This window comes from Schistocerca piceifrons, chromosome X (genome assembly GCF_021461385.2).
Source record: "Schistocerca piceifrons isolate TAMUIC-IGC-003096 chromosome X, iqSchPice1.1, whole genome shotgun sequence".
Classification (NCBI taxonomy): Eukaryota; Metazoa; Arthropoda; class Insecta; order Orthoptera; family Acrididae; genus Schistocerca; species Schistocerca piceifrons.
The window spans coordinates 665,285,236-665,300,991 of NC_060149.1; positions in this window are offsets into that span (position 1 = coordinate 665,285,236).

The following is a 15,756-nucleotide window of genomic DNA, read 5'->3' on the forward strand; positions in this document are numbered from 1 at the left end:
TTCCAATTTCTGCTAATAGTCATTGGATCCTGAACCCACCGATTCCATATTCTGCTAACAGTCATTGGATCTCGACCAACGCGAGCAGCAATGTCGCGATACGATAAACCGGAATCGCGATAGGCTACAATCCGACCTTTATCAAAGTCGGAAACGTGATGGTATGCATTTATGCTCCTTACACGAGGCATCGTGAGAACGTTTCACCAGGCAACGCCTGTCAACTGCTGTTTGTGTATGAGAAATCGGTTGGAAAGTTTCCTCATGTCAGCACATTGTAGGTGTCGCCACCAGCGCCAGCCTTGTGTGAATACTCTGAAAAGCTAATCATTTGTATATGACAGCATCTTCTTCCTGTAGGTCAAATTTCGAGTTTGTAGCACTTCATCTTCGTGGTTGTAGCAGTTTTAATGGCCAGTAGTGTATGATTCACCTCAGGAGAGTTAAGATCATGTCCATTTTAAAACCAGGGAAAATAAATGATTCCCCACATAACCATAGACCAAGTGGTTCAAATGGCTCTGAGCACTATGGGACTTAACATCTGTGGTCATCAGTCCCCTAGAACTTAGAACTACTTAAACCTAACTAACCTAAGGACATCACACACATCCATGCCCGAGGCAGGATTCGAACCTGCGACCGTAGCAGTCGCGCGGTTCCGGACCGCGCCTAGAACCGCTAGACCACCGCGGCCAGCGCCAGTAGTGTATGTTAATCACAAGGATATTCCTCTTATAACCCCTTTTCACAACATTCTTCATTCCATTCAGTGCTCTTGGAAGTCCTATGTCTTCTCTGACAGAATCCTGTCAGTTTTTGTATGACGTGTATAATTTTCTCCGTTTATTTACTTATCGTAGGATGACAGAGAAATATAGACAACTATTTACAACAAATTCACATTTCTATACAGATACAAGCTATGAACCCCTTGTGAGCTTGAGATTCTGTGTAAGTCCAAGTTTGAAATCCAGTCAGACGCTTCTGCAGGCAAATAGTACAGGTCTTCCATCGTCCCTTTGAATGCTTTGAGGCAACATTCAAATGTTATATGCTCTTCACCACAGTCACATTCAGGGGATGGCTTCCTTCCCCTTTGGTGTAGCAATGCTCCACATCTGTCCCGGTCAATTCTGATCCTATTCAGTATGCACCAGTGTCATAGCGGTAGATGAAAGCCTGCTGGTCTCTTCCAGGGAGTTTTGATTAGTTCGTGATGCTTCAGGAAAGACTGCGCTTGCCGTTGATCGTTCCAGGCTTCTTGCATGCTGAAGTTACTGTACCTCAGGCTAATTCCTGCGCGTAACCTGCGCTTGAATGAATTGGTAATTCTCGTGTTGGGTCAAATGGCTCTGAGCACTATGGGACTTAGCTTCTCAGGTCATCAGTCCCCTAGAACTTAGAACTACTTAAACCTAACTAACCTAAGGACATCACACACATCCATGCCCGAGGCAGGATTCGAACCTGCGACCGTAGCAGTCGCGCGGTTCCAGACTGTAGCGCCTAGAACCTCTCGGCCACTCAAGCCGGCAATTATTTTAGTGTGAGCACTGATTAGCCAGTTGGAACAGCAGCATTCTGCAACTGAGTATGAACGAGCTAAAGCTCGTCATTTGAGGTCTGTCGCAGTGACACTCCAGGCGGTTCCTGTTAACTTTTGGAGTATATTGTTTGGAATTTTGATTTTAGCTGTCACATTCCAGAGATGAATTTTGTACGTCAGAGATCTGTTCCGATAAACGTTTGGGACAACCTGTACTTTTTATTATCGTTTATTCTTCTGCATGTTTTAGCTTTCTGAAAACCTTTGAATTACTCGAATTTTGGTCTGAATTAGTCTCTGTTCAGTAAAGTCTCCTGTTCAGTCAGTGTTTCTTCTAACAACTTTTTTGTCTTGCTCCCTCCCCCCCCCCCTCCCCATTTTCTGTATATGTTTTAGAAGAATGTGTGTATCTTCTTTGTTCATCTGTCTTCCTTCCTATCTCCCAACCCGTATTTATTACAACGACCTAGAAACGCCGAATGCGGTGGCCCAATATGAAGGGACTGTTTTGTCATTCATTGCGAGGAGTAATTGGTGTATATAAACGGGGAGGAGTGTAGGTGAAGCTGACCTGGGCAGTGGGCTGGGACAAGCCCGTGTCCCTTGCGACAGCGCGGCAGAGGCGCAGGTATAGGGCAGCCGCTTATTACGGCAGGACTCAGAATGGCCGGCGAGGGAATTTATCTGCCGCCTGGCGAGTAGAAAGTGGACTTTACACACGCCGCTGGCCTTATTAGCATACACGACATCGCAGCCCAGCGCGACCGACACCCGCCTGTATTTCATTCGGAGCGGCGCTGCCCTTTCGTAACTTGCTCATTAAGATAAGCGCCTCCTTCCCAGACGCCGATTACTTCGTCTGAGGACTCACTGCCCGCCTCGCTCGCTCGCTACTGCGATACTGACTGCTGTTACAAGCTGTAAAAGAGAGGCACGTGTTTGACGCCGAGAAGGTTTATCGGCAGATTCTGTGGAGGAGAGTACGTACACGTAGCAGTAGCAGGTAGTTGCGATATGCCGTATCCCTACCTGAACTTGGTCTCAAGACTGAAGCTATCACTTTCCATTCTAATACAGCGTGTTTCAGGAGGAATAGTTAATATCTCAGGGAGTAACAGTACCGACTGCCAACGGCCTTACGGCAGTGGTAACATCGGTTCCCGTCAGATCACCGAAGTGCTGTCTTCCTTGGCTAACACTACAGTGGGTAACCGTCCAGGTGTACCAAGCGTCGTTGGCATGCGGGGTACACTCAGACCTTGTGAGGACAATTGAGAAACTACTTGACTGAAAAGTAATGGCTCCAGTCTCGAAAACTGACAACTGCGGGGGAGTGGCATGCTGACTACTTGCCCCTCCATATCCACATCCAGTGATGCTTATCTGCTGAGGATGACACGGCGGCCGGTCGGTATCGTTGGTACTTCCGAGGTCAGTTCGGACAGAGTTTAGTTTTTAGATAGTATAGAATAATGCGAATAAAACATTTCACATAACATGTACCCGCTTTTTACTAGTTACCGAGGTGCAGCCTATAGAAAGTAACCTACAAATTGCACGAGGTGGTAAGAAAAGGCAAATGATTAACTTCAAAAGTGATTTTCATAAATTTCATCTTCGATTTCAATGTACTTACGAATTCTCTTCACAACATCCCGTGTAGTTCTCCAAACGCCGTCTAAGCGTTCCTTTATGGGGACAACAATTTTCAAAATCGGAACGTTCACTTCGTCTGTTGTATTTAATTTTTCTTTGTAGACTTCGCCTTTCAATCCTCTCAACAGGCAACAATCTAAAGAGGTAAGGTCCAGGGCTCTTGGTTGCCGAGAAAAGTGACAATTTCTGTCGAGCCATCTTCTGGCGAATTTTAGGTTTAGATGATGTGTCACCTGAAGACTAGAACGTGCAGGGAGAATATGCTGGAAGCACGTACATTCATAAGCCGAAACATTATGACCACCGCCCACTGCGACGTTGGATGCCGCCTGGTGGCGTTGCGGGCACGTGACGCGGTAACAGAAGTATGTAATCGGAACAGACACGGACGAGCTATCGCCCGAGCGAAGATATGGGCTGTAAATGGCGAAATCAATTGAGATAAGCGACTTTAACAAAGGGTAATCCTGACAAAACGCTACCATCTGGTGAACAAGATTTATGAGACAGGCGAAATACCCACAGACGTCAAGAAGAATATAATAATTCCAATCCCAAAGAAAGCAGGTGCTGACAGATGTGAAAATTACCGAACAATCAGTTTAATAAGTCACGGATGCAAAATACTAACGCGAATTATTTACAGACGAATGGAAAGACTGATGGAAGCCGACCTCGGGGAAGATCAGTTTGGGTTCCGTAGAAACGTTGGAACACGTGAGGCAATACTGACCCTACGACTTATCTTAGAAGAAAGATTAAGGAAAGGCAAACCTACGTTTCTAGCATTTGTAGACTTAGAGAAAGCTTTTGACAATGTTGATTGGAATACTCTCTTTCAAATTCTGAAGGTGACAGGGGTAAAATACAGGGAGCGAAAGCCTATTTACAATTTGTACAGAAAGCAGATGGCAGTTATTAGAGTCGAGGGGTATGAAAGGGAAGCAGTGGTTGGGAAGGGAGTGAGACAGGGTTGTAGCCTATCCCCGATGTTATTCAATCTGTATATTGAGCAAGCAATAAAGGAAACAAAAGAAAAGTTCGGAGTAGGTATTAAAATCCACGGAGAAGAAATAAAAACGTTGAGGTTCGCCGATGACATTGTAATTCTGTCAGAGACAGCAAAGGACTTGGAAGAGCAGTTGAAAGGAATGGACAGTGGCTTGAAAGGAGGGTATAAGATGAACAACAACAAAAGCAAAACGAGGATAATGGAATGTAGTCGAATTAAGTCGGGTGATGCTGAGGGAATTAGATTAGGAAATGAGACACTTGAAGTAGTAATGGAGTTTTGCTATTTGGGGAGCAAAATAAGTGACGATGGTTGAAGTAGAGAGGATATAAAATGCAGACTGGCAATGGCAAGGAAAGCGTTTCTGAAGAAGAGAAATTTGTTAACATCGAGTATAGATTTAAATGTCAGGAAGTCGTTTCTGAAAGTATTTGTATGGAGTGTAGCCATGTATGGAAGTGAAACATGGACGATAAATAGTTTGGACAAGAAGAGAATAGAAGCCTTTGAAATGTGGTGCTACAGAAGAATGCTGAAGATTTGATGGGTAGATCACATAACTAATGGGGAGGTATTGAATAGAACTGGGGAGAAGAGGAGCTTGTGGCACAACTTCTGAGACATGGAGGTATCACCAATTTAGTATTGGAGGGCAGCGTGGAGGTTAAAAATCGTAGAGAGAGATCGAGAGATGAATACACTAATCAGATTCAGAAGGATGTAGGCTGCAGTAGGTACTGGGAGATGAAGAAGCTTACACATGAGAGAGTAGCATGGAGAGCTGCATCAAACCAGTCTCAGGAATGAAGACCACAACAGCAACAACAGATTATTATTCCGCAGAGTCGGTGAACGGGTATCTCGAAAACCGCAAGGCTGGTTGAATGTTCACGTAATACTGTCGCGAGTATCTACGGAAAACGGTAGGACAGTGAAAATAACACTAGGCGCTAAACGGTTGGACGTCCGCGGTTCTTCACAGAACATGGGGTTCGGAGGCTCGTCTGCTAGATAAAATAGGTAGATGGTGATCTGTAGAATCTTTGCAGAAAGAGCGCAATGTTGGTGCAAGCACAAGTGTTTCGGAGCACACCGTTCATTGTCCACTGTTGAACATCGAACTCCGCAGCAGACCACCCTTACGTGTTCGCATGTTGGCCCAATGACGTCGTCAATTATGATTTCAGTGGGCATGGGACCATCAGGATTCGCCTGTCGATCAATGGAAACGTGTCGGTTCTTCGGGTGCACCACATATTTGCTACACTACGGCGATGGTCGTCTCCACGAACACCATAATCGAGGCGAACGGCGGCTTGAAACGTGCAGCGCTCCACGGACACAGTCTGGTGGGAACGATCTTATGCTGTGGGAGACATTCTCCTGCGCTTGTGTGGAACCTGCGGTAGTAATCGAGGACACGCTGACAGCTGCGAACCGCCTGCATCCCTTCATGCTTGATGTCTTCCCCGACGTCGATTTCATCTTTCAGCAGTATACCTGTTCGTGTCTCTGAACCATGCTACAGTGGTTTGAGGAGCATTATAGTGAACTCACGTTGATCTCTCAGCTACCAAATTCGCTTGATGTACACTCATGTTCATAAATTAAGGATAATGCTGATAAATGGTGAAACAACGCTCTGGTGGGCGGTTTTCGGGTTTAAATCACCTCGGGGTATCACCATGCGGTGCATTTGACCTGTGGTCGTCGCACGGTGGCGCTGGCAGCAGTCCACCTACGCAGAGGTGTGTTGGTGCATGTCAGAGTACGGTGCAGCGAGTAAGTGTGCAGACGTTTTGAGACGTGCTAAAGGTGCCTGTGTGTTGAAAATGGCTCAATGAACACATATTGATGACGTTATGAGGTGTAGAATATAGTAGGGAGACTGGAGGCTGGTCAAACACAGCAGATCGTAGCACGGGCCCTCCGTGTGCCACAAAGTGTGATCTCAAGATTATGACAACGATTCCAGCAGACAGAAAACGTGTCCAGGCGCCACAGTACGGGACGTCCACAGTGTACAACACCACAACAAGACCGATATCTCATCATCAGTGCCCGCAGATGGCCACGGAGTACTGCAGGTAGTCTTGCTCGAGACGTTACGGCAGCCACTGGAACAGTTGTCTCCAAACACAAAGTCTACAGACGACTGTACAGACATGGTTTATTGGCCCAGAGACCTGCAAGGTGCATTCCAGTGACCCCTGGTCATAGGAGAACCCGTAAGGCCTAGTGTCAAGAACGCAATACATGGTCACTGGAACGGTGGTCCCAGGTTATGTTCACGGACGAGTCCAGGTATAGTTTGAACAGTGAATCTCGCCGGGTTTTCATCTGGCGTGAACCAGAAACCAGATACCAACCCCTTAATGTCCTTGAAAGGGACCTGTATGGAAGTCGTTGTTTGATGATGTGGGGTGAGAGTATGATTGGTGCACGTACACCTCTGCATGTCTTTGACAGAGGAACTGTAACAGGTCAGGCGTATGGGGACGTCCTTTTGCACCAGTATGTCCGCCTTTTCAGGGATGCATGGGTCCCACCTTCCTCCTGATGGATGATAACGCACGGCCCCACCGAGCTGCCATCGTGGAGGAGTACCTTGAAACAGAAGATATCAGGAGAATGGAATGGCCTGCCTGTTCTCCAGACCTAAACCCCATCGAGCGCGTCTGGGATGCTCTCGGTCGACGTATCGCTGCACGTCTTCAAACCCCTAGGACACTTCAGGAGCTCCGACAGGCACGGGAGCAAGAATGGGAGGCTATACCCCAGCAGCTGCTCGACCATCTGATCCAGAGTATGCCAATCCTTTGTGCGGCCTGTGTACATGTGCATGGTGATCATATCCCATACTGATGTCGGGGTACATGTGCAGGAAACACTGACGTTTTGTAGCACATGTTTTTCGGGACGGTTTTCTCAACTTATCACCAGTACCGTTCACTTACAGATCTGTGTCGTGCGTATTCCCTATGTGCCTATACTATTAGCGCCAGTTTTGTGTAGTGCCACGTTATGTGGTACCAAATACTGCAATTATCCTTAATTTATGAGCATGAGTGTAAATCCTATGGAACCCATATTGCTCGCTATCGGACGCCATCACCGCGTACGCAAATCAGCGGACCATTATTTACGAGAATTATATGGTAGTACGTAGAAAATTAATGCCGCTTGCCTCCAAAAACCTACCAACAAACTGTCGGATCCCTGATTGCAGGATCAGTGATGTATTTCGTTCCAAAGACGAACAAAGAAGTTATTAGGCAGGTGGTCATAATGTTTTGGCTCATCAGTGTACGCATCCTGGTAGCCAAAGGAATCTCTTCGAGTAATGTCGGAACATAATTTTCAAGAAAGTGTAGATAACTTGGGCCCGTAAGATGGTGTGGTAAAACAAGAGGCTCACTTAACTGACTGTCTATCGTACAACACTATACCACACATTTACGTCCTGGAATATGTGTCTTGACAAAGGAATGTGGGTTTTCGTCGGACCACCGATGTGAGCAATTAGTGTTGTTGATACTGTCCCAAGTGAAAGTGGTTTCATCATTTAACAGTAATAATGGCAGTACTCAGCGATTTGCGGCTAGCCAACAACAAAATTCGAATCGTCTACCTTCATCTCTTTCTCAAAGATATTGAGTCCACTGTATATGATGAGGATAGAGGGGCTGTACATACGTTATGTCCGTCATCTTCTTGTATGTGGAACACAGATACTTGCAGAAATTCTGCGTGTGCCTCTACTTGATACACACTATGTTCGTTTGCACGTTCAGATGTCGTCACCGTACCAGTCTCAAGCAGTTCAGCGGAAACAGTACGAAACACTCTTGAATCTGACACTCTGCGTTTAGGAAATTATCTACCTTGTTCTCTACAACCACTAGCAGCATTTTCAGTACAAAACCCAGACCCAAATACCATATCTGCAGATTCAGCATTTGTAAACACATACCTACTTAAAAGATATAGTAGAACCGGCTAACAAACCACTATCAAGGTTCACAACTTGAACTTCAGAACAAAAATGACAATCGATAAATAAATCGACAGCATATGGCGTACAAACATGTGAAATGAAAACTCACATCTGTAACTAGCTGTATCACCGTATCCAATAAAATTATGTTATACAGAGTGTTCTGTTCGCTTTAGTCTAGACTACCTCCTCCTAAGATATTTACTGTGACACCTGAAACTACCTGTATATATGGCAGGCACGACCTCTGCAATTCAGAACAGCTCGAGGAAGGGTCCCGTGACCCCCAAAGCGAATTCTGCAACTTGTCCTTCAGATAGAATTTTTGTCGAACAGGTGCAGCTGGGAACGTCACCTTCGAGCCAGGGAACCTGTAGCTGCCGGCAGAACCGAACATGGTCGTGATGAATCCAGTGCCGAGGAAAAGTAAGTTGCTGAAAAATGATGCTGGACATCGTTTAGAGAACAGTGTAAAAGTAATGTACAGTGAAAAGGGCCAAACAGCCTTACTTTATAGAAACTTTACACTCAGACAGTATAGTAAAATGAAACTACTAATAAACAGGGCTGGAGATGCTCCAGCAAGAACTTTAATGCTAAAATTTTTACAATAGCAAGTCATCATTTGTTGTCCAGGTGCATGGAGAGTCACTCTCATAATCCATCATCATTGCAAGTGATAAGCAGGACATTGCTAAAAAAAATCAGTAAAAAAGAAAGGAAGCTGAGTGTGAAAAAGAGAAAAAGAGAAGTGGATTCATTTCCGGTCGTCTCTTAGTTACGTGAAACACAAGCAGTAGATGTGCTTTTGTGATCTAACGACCATCGTTCCAGAGGGTCCATTATTCTTATCTTGGCCGATTACCCACTGAAAATTGTAGTGGTGAGGAAAATACATCTTTATCAGTTTTAATTTGTTCAGGCACGTGGCAAATAGGTGCGAAAATTGAGTAACTTGAGAAAAGTACAAACAGGCTCTTACATCGACAGTATAGTCTTGGCTCTGGTTCGGTACCGGAAACTGACAAGAAAATCTAAATAGAAAAGTAGTCATCTAAAATATAATTGTGCGGCGTCAAAAAGGTGAAAATAAAACATCTTCCGAATGAAAGTAATAGCTTTTGAAGCTCGTTGTTATATACTTTCTTTCCTTTAAACAGTTTTTTGTCTTCCTTGTCTCAGAGTATTTATGGTAATTTATATTTTTGTAAATTTTATAGTATAAATGTAACGTTTATAAAATAATTTTTCAGCTTCAGTCACTTCTAAGTAGCAATATTTACTGGCACAACGCTTTAAGGCAGTGTGCTGTAGTCATCAGGTGCTTTGCAGTTAGATACACACTATTTTTATATGTAGAATCCGTCGGAGTGTGATGAGGTCTATTCGCTGTGTGTGCTAGTGAGGTTATGTACCGATATATTGTCCTCTCCAGAAGCACTGACTCGTTTTGGTGTGCATCTTATGTGAGTCGTACGTTTAAATCATCTCAGTGACGTCTTTCCTTACATTTCTCTGAATATGTGCTCGTCTGACACACAGAGCACTGGGATTAACACGACACCGCCACTTCACACTTTCACATGCAGTTGTTTGTATTGAAAACTTCATTAACTGCTAATGTAACACACATTTCAACTGCTAAGATCATAATTTAATAACGCAAGCAGGACTTAAGAAAAATCAAGACGTCTTTGTAGGACTTGCCGCAAAATGTTCTAAATTCTCAGAAAAATAGGAATAAAATTCACAAAAAGACGAGTAATATACAAATAGCTGAAAAATACTCCTATTGAAGCACAAAATTGCGAATATTCTCCTGTTTATTTAAAATACTCTAATGAAAAATTGAGTACTAGCTACCACAATCTGCCTTCCTTAGCACCACCAAAAATTCTCCTAAAATTTTGGCATGCGAACATATTCGGCTTTTTCTTTACGTTCAACCCACCTTAGACTCCCACAGGCTGCAATAACTGTAACTCACATCCACTAGCCCTCTGAAAGTCTCTCATACCCATACACTCCCACTTGTGCATTCTCACTCACTCACTCAGCCCAACGCATTGTTATTATCTCTTCGTGTCTCTCTGTCATTGTCTCATGTGTTACAGCCACAGTCCCCATCGTTCTGTACTACTACTACTACAGTCTCCTATCACTCACACTGTATTCCTCTTTCTCTCTCTTACCTCTAATGTCTCATTCCTTTCTTCCTACTGTCGCTCTCTTTTCGCTGTCACTATCTCTCTCTTTCTCGTTGTCATTGTGATATACTCTGTCTCTCATTATAACTGATGTCACCCACTTCCACTTTCTCTGTCCCTTTGTTCCTCCCACCCTCCCCCCTACCCATCTGGCACTGTCTACCTCATTCATTCCCTAGCACTACTGTGTCACTGTCAATTATGTTCCATTGCCACTGTGTCCCTCTCTGTCTCTCTCACTCTCTCACACTGCCATTGTCTCCTTCGCTCTTTATTTTTCCGTCTCTTTGTCACTGCCATTGTCTTCTTCTCCCTCACCATAAGAAAGCGTGAATATGTTCGCAAGCCAAAATTTTTGGAAAAAATTTTAAAGACGTTGAGAAATTTAGAATTAAGCAGCTGGTACAACAGTTTGCAGTCAGAGTCTTTTCGAACATATTCCCATTTTTTATGCACCGATAGGAGAAATTTTCAGCTGGTTCATGTAAAACATATGAAAAGAAATGTACTGGACAGTAAAATTTAGATAGTTTACTAATCTGAAATTCAAATAACGCAAAACTAATTTTACACCTTAGACCGATTTTTACGTTAAAAAAAATTGCACGTGCTTTAGTACTACAGTATGGAGTTGTCAAATGGTAACAGAGACGCTTTACAGTATATTTCTCCATGCCACGTCACTTTATAAACTACGTTTTCAGCTCATACCGGATTTTACATGCGTATTTTACGTGTACAAGTAGGGTGGCTTTGAACCTATGTATCACGGAAACCGATGAAATGGTTCAAATGGCTCTGAACACTATGCGCCTTAACTTCTGAGGTCATCAGTCCCCTAGAACTTAGAACTAATTAAACCTAACTAACCTAAGGACATCACACACATCCATGCCCGAGGCAGGATTCGAACCTGCGACCGTAGCGGTCGCTCGGTTCCAGACTGTAGCGACTAGAACCGCCCGGCCACTCCGGCCGGCTAAAACCGATAAAGATATGAAGAAAATTTTCAAGGTGTTCGACATCGGGATCTTAGAAATACATCATAAAAATTACAGCCATTTGCCGTGCATAACCCTTTCGGAATCCGCGGGTGGGTTGTGGTACCAAACAAATTTTTGGGGGCGTTTCTCGATAATGGAAAAGATTTTTGAAAATGGAAGGATGGCTCTTCTAGATAAATGTGTAGAGAAAATAAAATATGAACAGTTTGCTGAGTATAGTTATAATTTAGATTTCGCCTCATACCGGATTTTACGTGTAGAAGTAGGATAACTTTGAACGTCTGTATCTTCGGAACTGTTATAGATATCAAGAAAATTTTCGAGATTGTTCGAGATCGGGATCTTAGGAATATATCGTAAAACTTTCAGCCATTTACTGTGCATAGCCGTCGTCGAATCCTCGGCTTGTCTTGGTCCGCTGGTGACGGCGCAAATATATTAAAAAACACTTTCTTGAGGTTTTCCAATGAAACGGTCAAGAAATAATCGTGCCTCCACAAATCTCATCAAACCCATCGTAGTCTACCGTACATCAAATGCAAAAAGAACTAACCGATTTGCTCTATTTGCCTAAGCAGGCAGAGATGTGTAATATTCATAAAAAATGGTTCAATTGGCTCTAAGCACTATGGCACTTAACATCTGAGGTCATCAGTCCCCTAGACTTAGAACTACTTAAACCTAACTAACCTAAGGACATCATCCACATCCATGCCCGAGGCAGGATTCGAACGTGCGACCGTAGCAGCAGCGCGGTTCCGCACTGAAGCACCTAGAACCGCTCGGCCACAGCGGCCGGCTGTAATATTCATACTTCGACACCGTACTGTTGGATGGTGACAATTAGGCGATCGTTCTGTTGAATACACAAATGGTCCATAGCGCAAGGGTTATCAGAAACATTTGACCCTGCCTTTCGAGAACGAAGTGCTCGGATTAAAAAGGGCGTAATACAGGAATGCAGCTTTGCTGCCCTAGTGTTCAATCTGGATATCGAAGAAGTAATGATGGAAATAAAAGATAAGTTCAAGACTGGGATTAAAATTCAAGGTGAAAGAATATCAACGAACATGATGATCGCTGATGACATTACTGCTCGCAGTGAGAGCGAGAATTGCAGGACGTATTGAATGAACTGAACAATTTAATGAGCGCACACTATGGATTGAGAGTATATCGAAGAAAAACGAAAGGAGTGAGGAGTAGCAGAAACTGTATTAGCTAGAAAGTTAACATCAAAATTGGAGACCACGAAATATACGAAATCAATGGATTGTGCCACCTTAGGAGCGAAATAACATATGAGGGACGAAGCAAGGAAGACATAAAGAGCATACTAGCACAAGCAAGGAGGTCATTCGTGGCCAAAAGTAGTCTACTAGTATCAAACATTGGCCTCATATGACTTTAATTTGGGGCAGAAATTTCTGAGATTTTACGTCTGGAGACAGAATTGTATGGAAGTAAATCACGGACCGTGGCGGAACCAGAGAACCGAAGTGTTTGAGATGTGGTGTTAATATAGAAGGCTGTTGAAAATTAAGTCGACTGATAGGGTAAGATATAAGGAGGTTCTCTGCGGAATAGACGAGGATAGAAATATGTTCTCTGTCTCGTGATGACTGGGTGTTGTGTGATGTCCTTAGGTTAGTTAGGTTTAAGTAGTTCTAAGTTCTAGGGGACTGATGACCATAGATGTTAAGTCCCATAGTGCTCAGAGCCATTTTTTTGATAGAAATATGTGGAAAACATTGAGAAGAAGAATGGACACTAAGATAAGACAAGTGTTGACACGTGAGTGAATAACTTCCATAGTACCACAGGGAGCTATAGGGCGTAAAAACTGGACGGGAAGACAGAGATTGGAATACATCCAATAAATAACTGAAGACGTTGGGTGCAACTGCTACTCTGGGACGAAGAGGTTGGCTCAGGAAACGAAGTCAACAAGTAAGAGGACTGATAACCAATAAATAAATAAATGAAAATAAATAAATAGAGTACATACACTAAACTTACAGTCTTTTCATATCAGGCTCTTTATGTCATGTCACTATCCCTACTTTCGCCTTATTCGATTTAGGGAAACTACGTAAAACTTAAATGTGGATTCTCGGATGCGGATATGAATCCCGGTCCTTCCGAATGTGAATCTGGTGTCCGGAATGTATGGTCCTTAATAAAGGGAAACTGCACATTTTTTGTGAAGCTGAAACACTCGTCATCACATCCCCTTCCCCTGATAGCTAAATACTGTGGACGAACATTTCTTGCTCCACCAGAATTCCAACCACCGACGCTTTGTTCGAGATTCATAGTACACATTTTCATTCATGATCTTGTTTACGAACGGGTGTGCGCATTACTTGATAAATAGGAGGTTCTTCCATTTTTCTTCCAAGCGACATTTCTTTTCTTATCCATCGCTGGCTGACTAAGTACAGATCTCCATGCTCCCAAAATCAATTGACAGCACTTAATTTAGTTAAAATGAAATGTACGTGACACCTTTTAGAGGGAAGTATGTTTCCCGGTGCGTTAACTTCCTTGTGGGCAAATGTAATCGTTGGGTCTGTGGAATAATATAATTCGTGTCTTTTTAATACAGAGTGTCCGAAAAGGGTTCTACACCTTTCTTCATTTTTTCCCTAGGTGTCCGATGAGGGGAGAGAGATGTCAATGACAAGAATTGCTGTTCGATAAACCCAGTTTTAATTGAAGTACTCGCCGTTCCCTAGACCACATTTTTGCTACCGTTCTGTCGCGTCTTCACGTAGACTCATCTTGATGCTATAATCTTTGGTTGCCATCGTTGTGAGAGGCTTAGCAAGGCCTATGGCATTGCTACCAGCAGTGGCGGATTTACATGTAGGCCCACTAGGCAGGGGCCTAAGGGCGGCACCTTAAGGGGTGCGGCCTTTTTTTACTCTGTACTCATTTTAACCTTTTACGTTTTAAAATAACTGCACCTACAAACGACAAAAATTTTCAATATTGTTAAACAGCTTGCTAGTTTAAATAAGCGTTTAGAACGAAATTCGACATTACAAGCTTGGAAATATACATAGTTTTCTTGGTTACTGAATGGAAATTTAACATTAGGTTTCTGTCTGGTAACATCTTCATGATTGTTCAAAATATTTTGAAGTAAACTGTGAAGACGGCAATCTACAATACAATGTTCGAAACTTGATTATTCCGAGAATGTTGTCGGCTTCTACTTAACCCTACCATATTTTCCCCGTGAAAATAACGGGCCCCCTGAAAATCTGTGATAAACTAATCAGCAGTTTCTTAAATACTGTAACATGTGTGGGCCTCAGTATGTAAAACCCGACTCTACGTAAATTTCTTGTAGAAATTACGGAGAAGTATCAAGTCAGCCCTCCATTACTGTAATTAATGTGAAAGCTCTGTGGTCTTCAGTATCTGAGCTTTGATTTAATTACATCCGTTTAACAAAACATAGTGATATTGGGAATGTTTTACAATTTTAAACGCATGTTTATACGAAAAGAACATAAGCAGAATATCTAATAATGTGTGAAATACACTTCACAACAGTTTAAAAATTTTATTTATTTATTTACTTACTTACTTTTTTGGCGATAAAAGAAGAAGAAACCAACTTTCGTTTGTCTCATTTATTGTGCTGCAGCCTGCACTACATCAAAGTTTCCACTCTGTGCAATCGAATAGTACGTGGCAGTGAAAATTTTATATTAAACTTTTCAATTAAGCTTTTTCTCTTCGGGGAAAGTTTATTTTTATTTTATGTTGCAACAAAAAGTGCATTTGCGTGTAGACATAACAGCAGTGTTCACACAGATGACAACACACCACATCAACTGTCAACAAGACTACTTAAACTTTGCAGTCTGTCTTCTCTGCCCACAGAAACCGCCAAAATGTTATAGGAATAAGTGGGATAAGAGTCGATCCAGCACACTTCACTGCAAGAAATAGCAAAAATTATTTGCTTCTTAAATTAGAAAGACAGTGTCAAGAATATTCATAACATATTTGCGTCCCAGCTAAAATTCCGGCGACGAGGGAAACAGAAGCCAAAAAAGGGACTGTCATGTTTCTCTTCACGAGACGAATTCCAGCCAGCAGGTGTACTTCTACTGTTCACTGACAACAGAGAAACACGCGACAGTGAAATTAAATTTTCTGCATTGTCATTCTTTCATAGCACAGTTACGTCGACTAATCCGAGTTGGTCAGTTCATCGCTCCGTGTTTAAAGGAAAAATCTTTGTGCTCGTGTGCCGCGTTTGAAGTAAAAAGCTTTGTGCTCATGTGCGGTGTAGTACGACTGGAACTGGATAC